The 18,072-nt window shown below is 43.5% G+C and overlaps 1 protein-coding gene across 10 annotated transcripts in view; it reads right to left on the minus strand.

Annotated features, from left to right (window-relative positions):
* Nucleotides 1–17,061, minus strand: part of MBNL2 (muscleblind like splicing regulator 2) — a 114,560-nt gene extending 97,499 nt beyond the window's left edge. For 6 of the 10 annotated variants that reach the window (XM_054162946.1, XM_054162944.1, XM_054162942.1 and 3 more), the window contains exon 1: nt 797–1,043. The gene's annotated coding sequence lies outside the window, so the exon portion shown is untranslated. Of the gene's footprint in view, nt 1–796; nt 1,045–5,137; nt 5,157–16,947 lie in introns of those variants that run through there. The other 4 variants (XM_054162945.1, XM_054162941.1, XM_054162938.1 and 1 more) reach the window with 3 other exon arrangements.
* Nucleotides 17,062–18,072: the final 1,011 nt, after the last annotated feature.

Consider the following 18,072-nt stretch of genomic DNA (forward strand, 5'->3'; position numbering starts at 1 on the left):
GTGCCTCAGCACAGTGAAATCATTGCTCTGAAAGCCAGCCTGCTCATTAAATTATTCTGCTAGCTGTGTGTTCTCTCATTAAAAATGTATAAAGATCAGATAATTGCAGCACATATTATTAACCTTCTTTTCCTTGTTTGTGTGTACAGGTTTTGTTTTGCTGCCAAGACAAAGACCTGGAAAGGGCAGGGAAAATGCTCAGCTAAATGACAATACAAAAAAATCTCCCAGCTTGCTTTCAAGAGCAGAAAGAATCATAGTGCAGTGAAAAACACTCTTATTTCTATAACGGGGTAAAATATTGTAATCCTGTTGTATGGCTCCTACAAGTCCAAGACAGGCAGGTTTGGCTTTAAGTAAAGCCTCCAATAGGGAATTATTTAGATCAGCCAGTCTAATTCACCTAAATCTTCAAACATATCTGCTATAAACTTCACAGATTTCCAGGTTAACTCCTCCTCCTTCTGAAAGCTACGAAGCACTGCCCGATAACAATCCAGCTAAAAATCCAATTAGGGTAACAGCACTTCTGAAACACACTGACCCATTTCTTTTTTTATTTGTGTTATTTTAATATGCATACATACTCACGGTCTATTTCTGAAGAGCGCTATTTACATGGGAAATTAATTCCCTTTGAAAACAAGTTACCAGAAAAGCCACCTATCGCACCCAGACAGCACATATTCACCCAAGAAGCGTCGTTTCCCCGACTCCCTCAAGCAACACATCCACAGCATGCAGCATACTGCAGCAAACTCTTAAAACATTCAATAAAAGACAACAATCCTCCTACCTTCTTTAGCCCTGTCTATTCGGCACATTCCCAACGTGAACGGGAACATCTGATATAAACAAACGGCCGTATCTTCCCCATTGCATCATGGCAAGTCATTTTCACATGAAACGATGAGCAGCTCGTAATTTTATTATTATTATTTATTAATTATTTTTTTTCCTCTGTGCCGAGAAAGCCCTGTGCCTTGTCTGGGGTTTTTTTCCTCAGATGATGAAGCAAAGACACAGCCTAAACTCTGTTGCCGAAAGACTGCAGCCCTTCCTTCTCCCAGAGCCCTCCCAGCGTATGGCAGCCAATCACACCCAGCTTCGTCAGCCCTACTGCTCTTAAACTGATCCTAACGGGATGATTGACACAGCAACACAGCACTTCTAATGTGTAAAAACAATGCATCCATACTGATGAACCAGGAATTTCTCTCGCGCAGGGAAGGAGTTTTACTGGTGAGGTAAAGCAGTATCTCCATGAAATAACAAAAGCAAACAGCTCCCTTCCCCTCCGCTGCAACAGCAGCTACACCATTTCTTGCACAAGGATTTTCAAAGCTTTTGCTAATCGTAAATGCTTGCCCAAACATTCCCAAAACTGCAGAACTGCAGTGATCCTGTTGTGGCTCTAAAGGTGAGCTGTGCACCATAAACCAGACCATCTATCCTGCATTTTAACACGCAGCCAAAACACGCTCGGATTCCGGCAGTAATATTCTTGTTTTCATACTGCATGTGCAGTGCTTGCATTTAACAGCAATACATACACGTTTCTGAATATTTGATACCAGTTGTTAGGGACAGGACTGCAGGTATGGGCTGCTTCCTGATGAAAACAAAACCAAGACAATGGTGTTCTGATATCACCAGCAGGCAAATCACATTAGCAGCATGTAAACCGCAGTTCGTGTGATTAGCTTACAGCTGATGTTCATTTGTATCAAGGTTCTGGCATAAGGGCTATGATACTAGTTGACATTTTCAAGGCAAACAGTGGGCAGCTCGATATATTTGGTACACAAGGTCTGCTGTCAATCAGTTTTCCCACAAATTTTTGTGAAGTTTTTTTTAAAAAGAGAGAACAACACAGCCAAGGATTATTGAACAAGGGTTGCAAGTAAGAAAAATACAAAAAGGAGCTTAAGCTGAAAGTCAGTCTTCATCCAGAAAAGGATCAAGACTGCAGTGCAATACTACTTTAGACAGCAGTTTATGCAGTTCAAGCCATTATATAAAAAAATGTGTAAAATGTGTTTAAAATGCCACTAAAAGTTTAGAAATATGAATAGACAAGAGGAAAACAAAGCTCTCATTCACTGGCAGCTCTGTCCCAAGGTCCCATTGTTTCCTATGGACTGTTTTGCATATTATAAACACAGCTTCCCAAAAATCCATTATTCCTCTACCCTGCAAGCAAAAACCCTCCTCTGGGCTCCACCATCTCCTACTCAATTTGTGAAAACCCTCCCCCTCCTGGCATGGCTGAAATACACTCCTGCCAAGGAGGCTCCTGCCAGTCAGCCCTCGCTCTCTGCTCAATCATTCCCTCCCCTCTGCTCTGCCCTATATATAAATAAAGAATGATACAAACCACTCCAAAACAAAAACTCATTTGATTCTGGTGGGTTTCAAGAGACCATGAGAACAGAGGTGGTAACTACCCATTGTTAAGACAACATGGTGCATCTTGTTGGTATTTTCCACATTCTTTTGACTTTGCCAAACTCAAGCTGCCTGTGTTAAAAATTTTCCATGCTGGACATCTGCTACAGGATTTATTTACTTTTCTGCCAAAACACAGTTTGCCCATTTCTGAGACAGCCTTGACAAAAACATGCTGCTCTGCCACTCTCGTAACTCACTCTAAAGGGAACTCTGGTTCCCCTGCTTATGTCAGGGCAGTCTTGAAATTTTTCAAGAGTGTTGATCCCATAATTTTTTCCAGGTTTTTTAATTTGTTTGTTTGATTGGTTAGCTGTTGAATTGGTTTGGGTGGTTTTTTTGTTCTTGCTGGGTTTTTGTTTGTTTCTGAGGGTTTTCATGCTTGTTGTTGGGTTTTGATGTTGATTTTTTTACTATTATTTTTGTTGTTGTTGTCATACCAAGGCCATGGGTTCTTTTGCTATACTTATGAAAATATTTCCCTATTTGACAAAGCTTTAAAACCTACTAGAATTCACCTGACATATACCACCTTTTCAGGATTTTTTTCCTGGTCCCTATAGTACAAACCTCTGAAAATGTTCTGCAGTAAGTGACCACCGCTTCCCTCCAGCCATCCGTTCATATGTGGCTGGAAAGGCACCAGCCCCACGGTGTGACTGAGCATGTAATGGGCTCAAATTACAGGAGATTAGCAGGATTTCCCCTGTAACTGCTGCTCCCATCTGCCAGAGACCAGACATTGGAGCTGACAGCAGGAAGACAACCTCACCTGTTGCTCTTATGACCCTTCAGCTGTGACCCATGGGCATGCAGGAGACATGCCCTTGAGAGCACACTGTAGAAGGAGTATGAGAAAGGTCAGGGGGAACCACAATGTGGCACAAACCTGGGCAGACACAGGAGGGATCATGACAACAGAGAGAGACAAAGGTACGAAAGAGCTAGTCTGGAAATCCTGGGTCTGGTTGAGCAGAAGTTTACAACAAGGATGAAGGCAGAGCCCAATCCAGACAAGACACTGGAAAGAGTAAGCACTAGTCAAGAGAAGCTAGATGTCCTCTCCATGGATCACACATGCATGGTCATATGGCAACACATGCCAAGAGCTTTTGTGGTCCATTAGGTGGCTTCTAAAGAGGGAGGAAACATGCAAAACTCAAAAAACCACCACAAACCCAAGACACTAGCACAATTCCCACCCCAAAATGTACAGGTTCAATGCCGCCTGCAGAATCCTATTTCAACACCACTGCTTCACAGTGTATACACCAGTCTTCAACCACTGCAAGAGCTTCAACTGCAGTCAAAAGGATTGTGAGGATGCCAGATACTCGAATCATGCCCACCCAGCTCCTCATGTGGGCTACTGCATTTTAGTTTCTCCCTTGCCAAATAGATCAGAAGCCCCACAACTCAATAGCAGGTGCTGAAAATAAATCACATCATATTTGTGAATCCTTCAGCTAGACCAAATCAAAAACCTCAAGAGAAAATGTATGATCTTTTTCAAAAGCAGCACTTGAGTAGCAGACAGCAAGTAAACTGTAAGTTTGTGGAGTAAAGAAAAAGAAACTTTTTTTTTTTTTAAATACCTACTTTGTACACTGAGGAATGAGGAGCTCCAAAGTGCCTGATCTTGAACCAGTACATGCCCATGTGCTCATTCATTTTTCACATCAGTTTAAAAAGAAAAACACCAAGATTTCAATTTCCAGGCCAATTCATATAATTGTATTACCTATTTAACTGGAAAATGGCATCATATTAGAGAAGCTTAGAAATGCAGATGTCAAACAAAGAATTAAAAAAATAAAGATAAATTCCCAACTTAACAAAACACCACCTGCTCTGCTTGACATGCACCTATAATTAATTAAGGGTAAAATGCTGCCAACTGTGACTACTACACACAATTTTCTGAAGGGTGTGGATGCAACTTTTGGAGAAAAGTGCACTATTTTGGAAGTAATAAAGAGGAGGAGAACTGGAACATGTAGAACCCGCACAGTTTTTCCTTCTTTACTCTTCAAACATAGTGATTAGGTCTAATAACAGAAACAACAAAAATGTCTCAATGTAAAGGAAGTTTTGCAAGTGTGGAGTAAGTCTAATGTCAACATTAAAGACGCCAAGCAACTTACATGATATTCAGTATAGCACAAAGATGATTTTAAGACTTTCATACATGACCGACAGCCACATTTCAGTAAGTTCAGCAATGGCAGGAAGAACTTAAAAACCATTTAATCTGTCAGTTATAGACTCTTCTCTTAGTAACTACCCACAAGTGCCACTACTAGCAAAATTTGACCTTGGTAGTTACGGTCTGAATGACGGCATAAAGAAAAGTCAAGGCAGCTACCAAGATTTTAAAACTAGGCACCTAGTGCTATTCACACATAGTAACACTGATGCCAGCCTTTGCAAAATACTTCACTGAAAGTCTTCTTAAAGTCCACTCACTCTCTTGAAGAACTTAAAGTCTAGGATTTAAATTGTTTTAACTTCCTAGCATGCATCCAGACATCCCAACATTTCCCTAACCTAGGAAAACTGGCAATTGATTATGCACAGATATGAATAAAGACTATTCTGTTTTCATCATATATGCTGAGAGAACTATGAAATGAAAACACACCACAGAAGCAAACGTATCTCCAACTTACATGTTAGGATTCAATCTTACCAAAATTAAGGTGGCATCTGGAGGCCTTCCAAATCCCCTCTCTCTTTCCACTTGTTGCACAAGGAATTTAAACCGTGTCTAAATTGTGAGATCCAAACACATGGGTTCAGGCACACATCCAGTCTGCATCCTGACTTTATTTTGGGATGACACCAATTCCCCATCAGACTGAAAAGTGAGTACACATGCACTGCTCCTTCACAGAGTGTTTCCAGTTGGAAAGGGTGATGAAAGCACCAGCCAGAGGAGAGCTGTAGTGCACTCCAACCAGGCTTTGCAGATGAACATTTGAGAGACATATCCTGGGTGCCTTGGAGAGCTGAGCTGCCTCTGGATAGTAGCCTTATGCACTTAGCTGAAAATATATTTGACCAAATATAAACAACCACATCTCACTGAGTCACTCTACTCCCCCTCTCTCTTTATAGTCACTGAAGAGAAATAGGCATTTGCGGGCTGTGATTCATCCTATCCTAAAGTAGCTATTCTAAGAGATTTCATCATACCCTAAAAGCATGTGTTTTCCTATTGGTTACCTGAAATGGTCACCCTTAGACTCCTTCTAGCATGTCCTTCATTAGACATGTAAAAGGTGAAATCTTACTGCAGAAGCAGTTTTCTCAGGAACACAACTATTTAGACAGTTAAATGCACTGGATAGCACTTCTGAGTATTTGAAATAACTGAAGACATTAATATATAGCTAAAGAACACCTGTATTTCGACAATGTACAGTTACAGCTTTAGTGTAAATCCTCAGCTTGCCATAAGCATGTTCCAGCTATGTTGCTATATAAGCTACATAAGCTTGTTCTCTAAGCTATGCTGAACATGTTCCAGGGTTGGTTTTTTTTTTCCCCTGACTGAACATCAGTCCTTGCACTCATTCACGCTTTCTACCTCTGAACAACTGACGCCAAATTAACCCAAGAGGAGTCAGACTCAGATCCTCCTCTCAATTCTCCTTTTGGTTTTGGAGGGCGGTAATTTTAGTGGGAAGGAAGATTGGTAAAAACAATCAATATCTTGATGACTCTGTCTATATAAGATAGGTAATATAAACTGGGAAAATAATAAGGTAGGTAAAATAAATTGTCAAACTACCTATGTTGCCTTACTCTTAGAATGCAGACTTATGCAAAAGTTGTTTTTTCCTTCCAGGAAAGTGATTGAATTTTGCTTCCTGGCAGCTGGAAAAAAAACAACAACAAAACAAAAACACCCCAACAAAAAAAAACAAAACAAAAGTGTTTGCAGTTTGTTCATCTGAAATAACAAATCTCAAAAGTACTGAAATATTAACATTTAAAGTTTAGTCATCTAAGCCCAGACACCTAGTACCTTCTTAGATGCCCTAGGGAATTCCTGTTGGTCTCCAGTGGCCACTGCTGGAAAGGCTAATGGGTTACTGTTATGTTCTGGTTTATATTTGCCAGTCCTGTGCAGATGTCCCAGATATAAAATGGTCTAGTGTCATTTTAGATGCCGTATGTTTAGGTACCTGTATCCATCCAAAAACGTAAACCATTTCCTCCATTCGTATCAGGATAGAGCCCTAGTCTTCTAGGGCTATATGGAAACCAGGAACCCTTTCTCTTCAACTGCTGAACTCTGCTCAGAATAGACATTTTAACAATCACAGGGAAGCATAAGGTAGAAGTACAAGCACTATTTAAGCCAGCAACAGATGTCCTAAGTTCAAGATAAATCCTTCTCTTTGCCAACTGACTTCATGTCCCACTATTTTGTACAGCATCCACCATGACCAAGGAATCATGTGATAGAAGTCTCCCAAGCCTCTCACTCCAGCTGAAGCAAAGAGCAAATGCTTAAGCCTTCATAAAAATGTATTTTTAATCCATGTCTTTAGAAAGAATATTTTTCAAATGTGTCAAATTAAGAATAGAGCAAGTGTTGTACCCTTTAATCTTTAATACCCAGATGGAAACAATGCAAAGGTATAATCTGACACTACTCGCTAATGCCCAAATTATCTTTAGCAAGACCCTTGTGTACTGGGAAGTTCTTCCATTCCTGATAAAAACATGCTCCTTCCTCCTCAGATGCCTCCATGACTAATTTCCTCCAAAGCTATTGTTCTGGCTTCATATTTGGACTAGCTCCTATTCAAACCCACAACAGGAGGAAACCATTTGACAAATCACCTTGTCAGAGAACCTACTAACCTCAGCCACAGTGTGACGTGGGTATAGGAAAACCTTCTTGTGTTTCAGGGGACATAGGTGGAAGATACTTATACCAAACTTCTGCCACTTATCCAGCGAATTTACTGGTTTGCCATAACAGCCAACCTACTGGGAAGACACAGGGGCAAGATTTGTCCCGTAAAACACTTCCTAAATTGCCAAAAAAATACTTCATGTAACTGCATGAGAAAAGTATTCCAATTATGTTTTCTGTAGGTAAACCAAATATTTTTTAATCTTCTATGAAGCTTCAGTTATCAGCCTCCAACGTATCCCAGATCCCGCATAAAATTCAAGTAACAGCTGCAAATAAATCCTCCAAACAGTGATGTAATGAGGACTCTGTAATTATCCTTTAAATCCAAAAGTTCTATTACAAGCCCAAAGGGGAAAAGATGCCACTGAAACTAAACTACATTTTGAATTTTCCTTGCTTCGATTAGCACAAAAATAATTCGTCCCACTCTAATTCGTTGACATTATCCTATTGCACACCCCTGCAATACAGGTGCAAAACATCCCATTGCTATTTAACAGGTGATGTGAGCTCCCATTTCCCTACAAGCTGCCACTTAATAGCCTGAGCCCGCAGGGTAGATGCTCAGGGGCATGCAGCAAAATCAGCAAGCAATCTTCACTGTAAGCAGAGAAAAACAGGCTCCAGGAGGCCTCACAGAAAATGAGAGCCAACTGGATAATTTCTGTTGTTTGCTTTGGTTGTTTTGGGGTTTTTTTAATCAATAAGAGTAGGATTCGATCCCTCACCCTTTTGCGGCAATTAATAACCTGCATATCTATGAGCAAAGGACTCCATATAATTAGCAAAGCATTACTTTGGCAAGGAGGAAAGGCCTGGAGTATGTAAGTACAGGGTTTTATTTCTTTCTGTGAAGTATGGATGACAGGTAGGAGAAAGCTATGCCAAGTGAATAGCTGGAAAGCAACGAGTCTTTTGGTTAGCAGGCAGCTCTGTTTTGTGAAGTTTATGAGTTTGTGTTCACATAGACAAACATTTCTTTAAACATCAGATTTACATGCATTCAGTTATGAGTTTTGCACCAAATTTCCATTTTCAACTCAAAAGAGATTGTTTTGTTTCAGCTTACTCTCTGATTACTGTGAAGTGGCAGAAACACCTATCTATACAATGTTTGTAAACATTACATGTGGATCTTTGACTAATTACTCTACCACATAATACATGATCACAAACCTCCATTTTTCCCATGTCACATAACAGAAAACAAAAACCAAGTAGCTGTATACACAGGAAGAAACAAGAATTCACTCAGGAAAAATAAGCAAACAAGAAAGAGTAATGAAGAACCAGAAACAAGGTCCTCTAGCAGAAGCACCGAACATAGGAAAAAACGGCATCCAAAAGCCTGATCTCTGACAACAGCATGTTTCAAGGAGCACATGTCAAGATTTAATCCCACCACCTCAAAAATGAAGCAAATTGCAGAAAGAATGTCTCAAAATAAAAATGTACACAGGGCTCCATTCACTAGAGGTCCAAAAAATGCAACAGAGACTTATTTGTAGGGAGTCTCTAAGGGAATAACATCCAGCTTTCTAACACTTTCTCTAATAACAATAAAATATTAGCACTGAAACACATCAGTAGAGCCAAAATATGATTACAAGACATCCTGTCTGCTACCTTTGGCTTGCTTAAAGCTAGTACTAGGCAAAAGGGACTGCAGAGGAAAAGCTCAGCTCCCGCAGCCTAGACCTCTATTCATAACAGCAGTTCTTCACTCAATCTAGGCACAGCAACAGGATTTCTTCTGACCTAGAAGTAACAAAAGCAGTGACCATCATCTCAGTTCCCAAGATACGAACTAAAGAGATTTTCATCTCTACCTCTTCCCTTCATTGTTGGCAGCATATACACAGGAGTATCACTCAGCTGTTTTTCATTTTCTTCTTTTGAGTCTTTGAATTGTTAAACTGAACAGAAAGGCACAGATTAAAAGCTTTGGTTCCTGCACAGAAAGGGCCACAGAATCTTAGCCCTTACTATTTCGGTCGTCTCAGATTTTTGCATATTTAATGCACTTTCATTTTACAAAGATCTCTATGACAAGCCACTTAACAACACAAAAAGAAATTACCAGTGCTTACTTTCTAGAAGAGTTCTTTATAGGTCCTTCGAAACTGCAAATTTGATGCAGATGCTTCCAATTATGGTCATCTTCAAAAATATCTTTTCTAAGACAACATAACTCAAAGTGTATTCGTAGCTCCAAAAACCATCCTAAGAATCCTTTAAGGATACCTCATTCATTCTGATCCTTTTTTCCAGCCTGTTATGCAGAAAGCAACAAATAACTATGAACCCACTGACAAAAACATGCCAAAGTAAGCAAAGTGGAACTACAGCAGTTTCAGTCATTCCTCCTGTTTAGAAAACTCATCATCCCAATCCTAAATGCCTTCTGCACAGATCTAGACAAACTGACATTTCTTCCTTTCCAGTTTGTTTCTAGCAGCAGATGCCAGCACGGACTCAGCAGCAGGGATCAGCTCTAGCAGGTTTGGCACTGCTCATACCATGTAAGAAAAACGCTTCAATCATATTTGAAACTTGTAAAGAACAATGAGGTAAGCTTTCTAGAAAGTGAGAACAATGCTGCAATAATCCTCCTGTCAGCCCTAAGGCCATCACTACAATTCAGATGACCAAACCACTCTGCTGCTTCATGAGAGAGGCGAACTGAGCTCCACCCAGCTCTAGCCTCCAGTTATTGCCACACTATTAGTCAAGAGGCCTCTTTATAGCTCAGAAAGGGTATTGATTTTTCTTCCCCCTTCCTTCAATTCACAACAAGGAGGACAGGTTATATCAAGAAAATGACTGACTGAAGCCACCAACACCACCTCCTTCTGCTAGAATGTGCCCTAATCTTACCACTACAGCTATTACACTCTCACCCTTCCTGTCCACACTCACCACTGCTCCCACAGGATGCATAACCAGGTCTAACCATTTCCAGGCTCAACAGCTTACACCTCCACAAAGACTGAAAGTGTGTCCATACCGCTGGAACCCAGCAATCAAGATGGCACAGTCCACTTCATCTGCCATGATATAAACTGGTATGGGATGTTCAATGAATTAGGAAAAAAAAAATAGAGAAATAAGATACCTTCTAAAGGTGCAAGTAGCAGGAAAAACACACTCCACCACAAAACAGGAAGCAAAGAGCATAAAGCTTTATGAAATTAGGTGAATGAATTGAGTAATGTAAGACCTACCTCTAACTGCCAACAGGCAATATACAATTCCAAGAGATGAAATATCTGATATGCATTGCATCACCCAAAACTGTCAAGATGAGATCTAAATGCCATGTCTTTCACCCCACCCCCCTCATGATATGGAGTCAAAGACTCAGACACAAGCAGATAGCAGGAAGTACTTCATTCACCTGTTCTGCAACATGAAATCTAAGGTGCCTCTAAGTAAGGCATCTTTACTAGGTTTCATTAATCTGAAAAGCTAAACCTAACATTTACTGCAGGTAAATTTTAAAGGCATAGCCTAAAACTACCACACTCACTTAAAGACTACAGTAAACAAATGGCTTTAGCAAGGCTAACAACAGAAGGTAGTAAAATGTCCTCAAATGATAAATTTGGGGAATTTCAACACATATATTGACAAGGCTAAACATACTGAAGTCTCCAAAACCCCTCTTTTCATGTTTTGTATGAAAAAAACAGTTTCCTCATAGCTCCCTTGCACCATTACTGGTCCAATCTGTGATTGTATTTTGGACTTGACCCTTGACAAGAAGTTTCCAGTACTGCTGTTCTGGAAAGAGTATTGCCTCATTCAGGCAAGTGAAAGAATGTCCAGCTTCCTAGGAATCAGAAAAAAAGCCTCAGCAGAGCAAAGACCAAGAATCTCCAAGACTCCAAAATCTTTACCAGCTCACAAACAGCCAGCAAGGCAAAGGCCTGAAGGCTCAGGAAACCACTGATTGGTACCACTAGCAATGGTCAAAAATACTACCAGCTCCTAACACCCACTGCTCCAGTGACACACTCCAAAAATCACCTTCATGTTTTCACATCTCATCATATACACTTGTAAGACAGAAAATACAGATTTCAGAATGGCAAATAAAGGCCAGAATAATTAATGCATCAAAGCCTATGCTAAAGCCTTCAGCAGAGCTAACAATGTCTATACAGATATGTAGCACTGCAAGGAAACATTCTAATTTGAGCATTTAGAAAGCTCTTTCAGTTAAAAAAAAACACACCAACAGGCAGCTTACACAACCCAAGGGGAGGACATTTAGGGTACATCCCTGTACCTCCAGACCTCCTTCTTGATACCATCAGACATGAAATATTTGTCACTCACCAGGGGGTAAGGCCAGCTCATGAGGGCCCACAAAAATATGATGAATGTTCTGGGACCTTCCTGGATTAACTTAGAGCAATAGCAGTTCAATAGCAGTAGGAAATGGCTGCCCCACCACTTGATCCTTCCCCTGTAGAATAATAGAATAAACCAGGCTGGAAGAGACCTTCAAGATCATGTTGTCCAACCTATCAACTAATCCAGCCCACCTAATCAACTAACCCATGGCACCAAGTACCCTATCAAGTCTCCCCCTGAACACCTCCAATGATGGTGACTCCACCACCTCCCCAAGCAGCCCATTCCAATGGGCAATCACTCTCTCTGTGTAGAACTTCTTCCTAACATCCAGCCTAAACCTCCCCGGCACAGCTTAAGACTGTGTCCTCTTGTTCTGGTGCTGGCCTCCCAGAAGAGGAGACCAAGCCCCACCTGGCTACAACCTCCCTTCAGGTACTTGTAGACAGCAATAAGGTCTCCCCTGAGCCTCCTCTTCTCCAGGCTAAGCAACCCCAGCTCCCTCAGCTTCTCCTCATAGGGCTTGTGCTCCAAGCCCCTCACCAACTTTGTTGCCCTTCTCTGGACAGGTTCCAGCAACTCAACATCTTTCCTAAACTGAGGGGCCCAGAACTGGACACAGTACTTAAAGTGCGGCCTAACCAGTGCAGCATACAGGGGCAGAATGACCTCCCTGCTCCTGCTGGCCACACTGTTCCTGATGCAGGCCAGGATGCCATTGGCCCCCTTGGCTGCCTGGGCACACTACCATCAACCAGTACCCCCAGATCCCTCTCTGCCTGGCTGCTTTCCAGCCACTCTTATCCCAGCCTGTAGCTCTGCATGGGGTTGCTGTGGCCAATGTGCAGAACCCAGCACTCGGATGTGTTAAATCTCATGCCGTTGGATTCTGCCCACCTGTAAAGCCCTATGAAGCTCAGTTCCTTCTGTGCTACCTTTTAGCACCAGTGTCAAACTACCATATGAAACAGTCTCAAATTCTCTCGATGTGGAGTCACATCCATTTATCCTTCAGCACAAACAGCTGCAGTACTATCAAAATGATCCATTACTGAAGTTAAAACCAAATCTGAAATCTGGTGATAAGTAGAGGAAAACACTGTCAACGGTTGGCAGCCACAGACAAATCCTGGTTTTGTTGCTTTAAGATACATGATCCCAACTGGTCATAGGTCAGAAGTATTTCTGGACTTTACACTGACATTACACTTCCATACTGGTACATTACTCACTGGCAGCGTTGCTGTCTCAGCTCTATCTAGGCAAAGAGCGACTCGCATCTCCAGTACACTGCAGGCTGATCATGAGGCCCTCCAGTCTAGAAAACTGCATTACCACTGCGTCTTTCCCCAGGAAGAGCTGCATACCACCAGCCTCCTATCTTCCAGGCTGCATCCTCACAGTGCTCAAACATCTGCTCACAGTCTTACTGCTTTCTATGGCCCCAGGCCTAGGCACCAAAAGAACTGCCTTGGGCTCTGCAGAACAGTCTCCTGGAGTCATCGCTGTCTTCAGTTACCCAATGTGAGCCAAAAGTGTTGGTGGACCACTGCAAGTCAAGATAAACTATTACATATTCAACACTTTGAGCTCTTTGAAGAAGTCTACTCTTCCATCGTACCTGTAGCTGATGGAGCCATACCAACTACATTTTTATTCCAGATTTAGTGCAGTGTTTTGACACTGTGTTTCTCGGAAGGCATAAAGTGAGTTGATTGTGTCAAAACCAGCTATAGCAAATAATCCAATCATAATGGTCAAGAAAGCAAAAAGTACAGGGGAAGTAGCAGCAGTCAAAAATACATTGTTTTTGTTTTTAAGTTGATTCACCACAAATGAGTGACTTGAAACTGAATAGCATTTTTGATCAACACCCTTCCTGACTTTCACTTCAATGACATTTTAATGATCACTTTCTAACTAGCTCTACTTACGTAAAGTTGCAAATGAACGTGGGAGAATATTGAAGAAAGGTAATGGGGGGGGGGGGGGGGGAATAAAAATCCATCAAGCGTTTCATTTCTTGGATGCCTCTGAGAAAATGAATATTAATTCATCTAGGGAAAAGTGATCCAGTAAAGATTTGATTGGTAATAACACCAGGATCGGAGTAATAAGTAGACAGAGAGAGTCTGAATTATCACAGAGGGACATGAAAAAAGATACTGTGAGATTTGGAAGCCACTCAGGTTACTTTGTAATTCTGCAAAGATGAAGGTAGCTGTTTTTATAGAAGAGCAGTAAACACAACTGTAGGACTGGCTGGAGCCATCTGAAGCAATATTTCTACCCTGTTAACTGACAGTATGAAAATATCGTCTTTGATAACAAGTTTAATATGGTTCATGGCTCTTTACTTCTGTTTTTACTGGCAGGCTGAACCAAATTCTGAAGCCTTCCAGTAGAACCACAATAAGACCTATGAGGGCCTATTAAAAGTGGGAGGGGGGAAAGGCAGTATAAACAAACAGGCTGTTCATTCACCTAGCAGGCATGAGTTTCAGTGAAAATATGCCAAACCTAAATAAATCAGGCTGTATAATTTTACTCGGCAGCATAAGGAGTAAAATAATCATCCAGTGTTACTGAGATTCCAAGAACTACCCAGAGGATGCAAAAACATCTAACACCATCAGGCAGCAACGGGAATACCAATTTAATACGCTTTTTCCTCTTCCTGCCATAAACCGTTGACAGAACTTCTTCCAGTGCTTTGTACCAGAGATTTGAACCCAAGAAAGGGCAAGACTAAGAAGGTTCCCAAAATAGCAGTCATATGCCACTGGCAGTGGGATTCAGGTACTACTTTTGCTATGGTAGATATACTACTGTTTAAGAATCCCTAGGTTAGTAGGTAGAAGAACTAGTCTATTTAGTACTGCATACTCCAATTCTGGATCTGCAACCAGAACAGAAACTACAGAGCAGCTGTAGTAGAAGAGATGAAAATATCATCCAGCAAGTGTTAGCAGCCAGTAGACTTTATTTTTAATCTTCTTATCACAACTGTTAATCTAGAAAAGCCAAATTTAAGAAAATTATGCTCAAACGAAGATTTTAGCATCACAATCCCAAACATACCAATACCAAACATTTGAGATTTTGGCAGGCCTACTCATGCCTAGGAACAAGTGGTTTTTTTCAAGGAGAGGGCATAAAGGGGTAAGTTGGAGAGGAAAAGTGTGTTGAGGAGACACAGGTCATGATGTTCACTCACCTACCTGCACAATCCAGAAGTACCACGCCTGGGGCAACAGCAGGGATAGCACAGCAAAACAGCCCATCTATAGGAATACATTACTATATAGCCACTGTCCTGCAAGTTACCCTAGATGGACAGACAGACACTAGAAGAAATAATTTCTGTAGCCCACTGCTATTCCAAATTTCACGCCCACAGAGGTGAGCCATAGCACATGCCAGTGATCATGGCAAGCACCGACGACTGACATGCCCCAACTTGGGGCTCCAACCTACCTCAGAAGTTTTATTGCTAAGATCTCCAACCAGCAACTCTGGCTGGCACCCTGCCACCACCTTATCACAGGGGAGAGAAACCACAGGGCTCTACCCAGGGTTCATACACCCTCTGAAAGCATACAAGGTTGACAAAAGGGCCTTGTTGCCTTTCAGCAGCAGTATCACCTGTACTGGACGCATGCAAATAGAATTAACATCAAACACAAGTTATCAACTGGCATCACTGATGCTGAAGTAGCCTTTTTTCCAAGCATACTCAAATATGAAAGAAGCTTTCAACTAGTCCTTGACAGTAACTTTACAGCATTTCCTGGACTTTAAAGGCTCTAAAGCCTACAATATAGGAACCTTTTTCGTTTGTGCTGTGTAGTGTATGTGGACAAAGCAAAAGCAGAGGACAGATGGCTAAATTTATGCATATTTACGAAGGTATGAATATCACATTAAAATCGTAAGCACCAGGCCAAGTCACATGTTTAAAATTAATTGCACTTCCGCTACTACCTACAAGTCCACACTGCTTTAAAAATCTACAAGTCTGAACAAGATACGTCAGTGTGACATGATCGCCTAAGTATATTAATCCCACATGGATCTCCTCTGCAGCTGAATTAAAGGCACACAAGTTGTTCCCTGCTACTGTTCAAATACATATTCAGCAATATTACTGCTGTCTGTTCCCTTCCCAGAAGAAATGCAAATATGCCTCAAAGAGCCAGAAAACAAAACATCTGGCAGCGGGAGCCTTTAGGCAATGTTCTCATAGCTGAAAAAAATATCTGTATATATTCCATGTATATATAGATAAATATGCATATATGTATATACAGGAAATAAATACGTAGGATTTCCGCACAAAACTAGTAGGAAGGAAAAAAAAATAATTTCTGACAGTTTTTCCCCTCCTGTCACACTAACTTCATGGATGGCAACTGCCCCCCGCCCCAACCCTGCCCATTGCTGCTGCCTGCACACCACAGCGAGCACCCGGCCACAGCGCCGAGGCGGCGGGGGGGGAGGGGGGAGGGAGCGTTTTAGAGGAAGCCGCTGGGGCGCCCACGGCCCCACTGAGCCTTCTTCCTTTTCCTCCCACAAGTAACAAAAACTTAGAACTCCCGCCCGCCGCTGCTCCCCGCAAGCGCGCCGTGCCAAATGCTGAGTTAACAAAACCATAAATTACCGCTGAACCGGAGGCAACGGGCAAGGCAGCAGCGCCCGCCGCCTCCCGCCTCGTCCCACGCCGTGTCCCCCAGGAAAGCGAAAGGGGAGTGAGCGGCGCGGGCAGGGGGGGTGGGGGTGCACCCGAACAGATTTCCGGGCGCGGGGCGCCTTCCCGCGCCCTCGGCGGCGGCGGTAGCAGCAGCAGCAGCAAGCGGAAAGGCCGATGAGGACTCGGGGACGGCCGCCGCCCGACCAGGTGCGGCGGGACGGGCAGCGGGACGGCCGGGCGCGCCCCGAGCAGGGAGGCGCCACGGCTCGCCGCCGCCGCCAGGCTCCCCCGGGGCCGCCGGCACTGCTGCCGCGACTGCTCCTCCCAGGGGCGGCGGAGAAACGAAACTCCCGCCGCCCTGCACCCGCAGCGTTCCGCAAGGCCCAGCTCCGTGTTGGCGGGGGTCGACACCGGGACGCCGCGGGACCTCCTGTCCCCTCGCCGGGGCCCCACAGCCTCCGGGCGGGGGCGGGCGCTGGCGCGGAGAGACTAGCAGCAAAACATGCGGTTGCCTTACCTCGGAGCGGGGCGCGGAAGGACGGACACCTACTTCTTCCACCCCGGCGACGGCGGCTCCGCGCAGCGGCTTGTCACCTCTCCCGCCGCGACGGCGGCGGCTGCTCGCGTAGGGGCGGTCCAACCCCTCCCTGCCAGGGCCGAGCGCCGCGCCGCGCCGCACCGCCCCGGGGCCGGGCCGGGCCCTCCCGCCGTAGTCCGCACCGCCCCCCGCGCTGTCCCGCGGCCGCCGAGGTCGGGTCTGTGGTCTGGGCGCTGTGGATGCGGATGCGGGTCGGCTCCGCAGTGTTTTGCCCGACTGTTTCCGCCTCAAAACAAAAGGGGCAAAAAGGGGAGTGCTGCAGAGGGGCCAAAATAGTGGATTCTAGGCATGTTGTTCTGCTTTTTATTGCTGGAGCTATGGAGTGTCACCATTTTGTTAAGTGATTTTCTGGGGGAAAAATACACGTGCTTTGGCTCCCAGAGCTTATTCTTCCCATGTTTTTACACTAATTTTTTAAGTTTGTGTTCCCCTTAAGGCTAAAAAGCGCTCTCCCCTTGCCGGCTGCAGCCAGCGCAGGCCTGTAGTACTTCTCTGCTCCATTCTCCTGCAAGTCGCGCTCCCTTTCCCTAAAAAAATGCGGAATATCCGTAGCCAGAGACAGGGGGAGCTGTACCCGGTTTTCCTCGAACCTGTTAAACTCTGCTTGTGCTCTGTCAGGTGAAGCTAAAGGTGAGGTTCAGATCAGCTGTTGGGTCACCACTGACGCCAGATGGGCATTCATGGCAGCCCCTTTGCCCTCTACGAATTCAGCTCTGTACGATGAAAGGGCTGAAGCCTTGCCTGACAAACCCCAGAATTAGTTTCCAGACACATCTCAGGTCCCTGAGCTGGCTCTCCAAGGCAACAAGGAGTTGGTTAGACACTGGCAGTAGTGAGGCCACAGCTGCTTCAGCCTAGGGGGACCAAACTGCTGCATCACAATATAGTGGAGAGGGGAATAAATCAGGAAGCATCTGCACTTCAATTTTAACTAAATTCCTTTAGTCTGTCCTTGAGGTCTTCAGCAAGAATCCATAGCAGAACTTTCAGATTTCTGCTACTGCAAAATGTGTTACATTTTCAGAAAGAAAGTGAGCCTTTCAA

The sequence above is a fragment of the Dryobates pubescens genome, chromosome 7 (assembly GCF_014839835.1).
Source record: "Dryobates pubescens isolate bDryPub1 chromosome 7, bDryPub1.pri, whole genome shotgun sequence".
In the NCBI taxonomy this organism is placed as follows: Eukaryota; Metazoa; Chordata; class Aves; order Piciformes; family Picidae; genus Dryobates; species Dryobates pubescens.